The sequence below is a fragment of the Bison bison genome, unplaced genomic scaffold (genome assembly GCF_000754665.1).
Source record: "Bison bison bison isolate TAMUID 2011002044 unplaced genomic scaffold, Bison_UMD1.0 scf7180017851375, whole genome shotgun sequence".
Taxonomy (NCBI): domain Eukaryota; kingdom Metazoa; phylum Chordata; class Mammalia; order Artiodactyla; family Bovidae; genus Bison; species Bison bison.
In genome coordinates, this window is record NW_011481948.1 from 2908 (window position 1) to 6678 (window position 3771).

Below are 3771 nucleotides of genomic sequence, written 5' to 3' on the forward strand. Positions count from 1 at the left end.
AATTACAAAAAAAAAAAAAAAGGGCAGTTTATTATTCTGTGTGCACATTTGTGATATATATTATGTCTAAACTAACATAATTTGAAATTTATGGAGACAAAACAGAACAAAACAGTGAGTTAAACAGGCTACCATATATGACTACTACGTTTATGGGTTTTATTCCACCGATTTAAACAGGGCTGTTTAAATAGTACCTGCTTAAATGTGAGGACTCAAATGAGGAATAAGTCGGAATTGCGAGACTTACACGTTAGGAATTAGAGATCTTGTGACTTAGGGAAGAGTGGGTCAAGCCTGCCACCTATTCAAATGACCTCTCCTCCTGCAAGTAGTCCAATTAAAAAAAAAAATTTACTTTTGGGCATGCTGGGTCCTTGCTGCTGCTCAGGCCCTTCTCTGGTTGTGGACAGTGGGGGCTACTCTCTAGTTGCGGTGCGTGGGCTTCTTGAAGTGGCCTCGCTTGTGCAGCACAAGTCCGAGGGTCACTCGTTGTGGCGCACGGGCTTAGTTGCTCTGCAGCACGTGGGATCTTCCAAGACCAGGGATGGAACCCATGTCTCCTGCTTTGGCAGGCAAATTCTGTACCACTGAGCCACCAGGGAAGCCCCTACAAGTAGTCCAGTTTTAAAAGGCTTACTCATATGGCATAATGTAAACTAACTAGTTACTTCCTTTTTTATGGCTTGACGCTTCAGTTTAAAACAGGTAAAAGTAGGTGAAGTTATATTTACTAAGAAGTGCTGGTGAGGGGATAGAAAACACTAATAAAATGTTGCTATATGAGATTGGGGTTGTCCTTGAGCACACACAAGCATGTGCTCAGGTGAAGCTAAAGTTCCAAATTTATTTTCTCCTGCCATTTTTAATCTAGACAAATAGCCTTTCTCATTAAACAATTCTAAGTAAACATTTAATCAGTGGGAGTTGAAGTTATTAAGCTTTTTACTTACATATTCTGGTATATGGTTTTTGGTTGGTTGATTTTTGTTTTTTGTTTGGATATAATGCTTGGCTATAGAATGTATGCAATTTTGGATAAGCCTCTTAGTCTTCTAAGCTTCACTCCTTGCCTGGCTGCAGTAATTGGGTCCTTGTTCCTCAAATATGTGGTGACCTGTCTTGATCCAGGCCTCTGCATGGACTGGTGTTGTGTGTGGACCACTGCTTGTCTTTTCCTTAAAGTTTTTTTTATTATTTGAATTTTATTTTTGGCTGTGCTGAGTCTTCCTTGCACTTGCACGGGCTGTCTCTAGTTGTGGCTTGCAGGGGCTACTCTCTTTGCGGAGTATGGGCTGTGCGTGCTCAGGCTTTCGTAGTTTGTCACGTAATTTCTCCGAGGCATGTGGAGTCTTCCCGGACCAGGGATCAGACCTGTATCCCCTGCACTGGCAGGTAGGTTCCTAACCACTGGGAAGCCCTGTCCTCCCATTTTGAACACAGAGGACTCAGCCCTTCAGTGGCCTTATGTGACCTTTTTCCCTTTTGGATGAGCTCTTGGAGGTAGGATTCTTACAGTCTCGGGTGATCTGGCCTCTGCTCATGCCTTCCTATGGCAGGCACTCAGTGAGTGCTGAGTAAATGGGCTTATGACTTGGGACAAACAACCCATTTTAATGCCAGCGTGTGGCCTGTTTGCTTCTCTTTTTTTAAGTCCTGGTGAAGCAGAAAGGGCCCTTCTGGAAGTAACTGAATATGGAAAGTAAGGGGCTGGCTTAAGGTCTCCCTGCTTTAATCAGGGAGCCAAGACACTGTTTGCCAGGAAGGCCTGTTTCCTTTCTTTTCCTTTTGTCTTTGTAGCTAACTCAAATGTTAAATAAAAATTAACTGTGAAATATTGCAAGCATATAAGTACAACAAGTAACAGAACAGACCTGTATGTACCACCAGGATGAATCAAGCAGTGACGTTTCTACCGTACCTCTCTCCCTGTCCCTGGGGAAAGTAAAAATATATACAGAAGCAGGAGGTGACATGGAAGTTCCAGAGGATTATGTTTATACTTTGCAAACTGTCTTTATGTGATTTGTTAATTTTGTTTTTAGGAATTGTTATTTAGGGTAAGCACTTTGGGGAGAAAAAGACTCAAATGAGTTACCCCAGCGATTGGTCAGCATTTTGCACTTTTCTGTTGGTTACAGTATAGTGTTTGAAGGAGCTGATTGATTTGATGAGATTTGCTTTGCCAGTTAAAAAATTCAAGATATCTCAAATTAGTATTGTTCTTGAGTCTGTCTTCCAGAAAGCAAAGGGCCAAAGATGAATTTTTCAGAGCGCCTTAATATCTGTTATACTTAATACTTTCAACAAGGTATACAAGGATGGAAATGGCTAAGTGGTGGTTGAGCTGAGTGCCAGCCTGGTGCTCAACAGCCCTAGTGGTGAAACTTCCCTGGTGGATGTGGAGAGAAGAATGTTTTGTCTTCCTGGAAGGAGTTGGAGTTGGGAGCTCAATTTTTAAGTTAACTGGGTTGTCACAGAAAGAATCAATGGTATGAAATAAGTTTGTTATGCTGTTAAGGGTATGTTTCTATCAGTAGTGTTTCACATTGTAATTAATTTTTCACTTGTGTTTGCTGTTGTGTTACGGAGGCTGACAGGTCAGGAAGAGTGTTTCTGACTCCAGCTTTCCTCCCCTCAGTCATCTCTCCGTGCTCTGCCTGTCTTTCTGAAATGCGCTTGTGGTCCTGTGAGAGCCCACTTTTCAGGGATCTCAGGGCCCTTTGGGGTTCAAGACCAATCTCTCACTGCTCTTTCTGCCTTTCACTGCACTTTTTTTTTTTGGCTGTGCTGTGCAACTTGTGGGGTCTCAGTTCCCCAACCGGGAATTGAACCTGGGTCCTCCGCGGTGCAAGTTTGCAGTCCTAACTGCTGGATGGCAGTGGGAGTTCCCTCACTGCACTCCTTAGCTTGATCTCACCTGGTCTTTTCAGCCCTCTGTTGTGGCTGAGCTTTTCCTTGGGCCTCTACTCGGTCAGTTTTACCTCCGCTTTCCCCTGTGACCCTCACACACACACACAGACTCACTCCAGTGCCTATGTGGGCACCACTGGCTTTCCTATGCATTCCTTCTCGTTCAGCTCTCATCGTGCACCTCACTCCTAGAAAGTGGCCCCAGACCCCTGCCTGCCTTGGGAGCCCTCAGGAGTGTGTCTTGAGCTCTGGTGCTTGGCCGGCCCCTTCCCGGCCCGCCCGGCCTCTGTCTCGGCTGCGCTCGCCTCTGGCCTGTGTCAGGCACTGCAGCCACACTTGGCCCCTGGCCCCTGCATCTGCAGTTCCTTCTACTCAGACACCTGCCTGGCTGGCTCTTTACCTGCCTTTAAGTCTTTGCTTAAACTTCCCTTCTCAGGCACCACCCTTGACCCCTGATTTATGATATCCTTTTGCTGTCTGGCCCTACCCGTCTGCCTCCACTTCTTTTGCCTAGCTTGTATCCTCTGACATTCCGGGTGTTTTCCTTATTTGTCTATGTGCCAGACTGCATCAAGAGGTCTATAACAGTGGAGATTTTTCTCCTTTTGGCTTTAACTACTGTCAAGTTCCCAGTGCCTAGAACAGTACCTGAGTGAATGTCAGTCCTTCAATGACTGTATGAAGACTCTCAGCCCCTGTGTGCTGGCCAGTGCGTGAGAAGTGGTGTGGATCGAGGGCAGTGGTGTGACTGTGCTTGCCCTGGTGTGAGGTGGCAAAGGTGGAGGCCCAGGGCAGGTGAGACAGGCCAGGGAGGAAGCTGGTAAGCCAGTGCTCAAGGACGATGGCCTTCCCAGACCC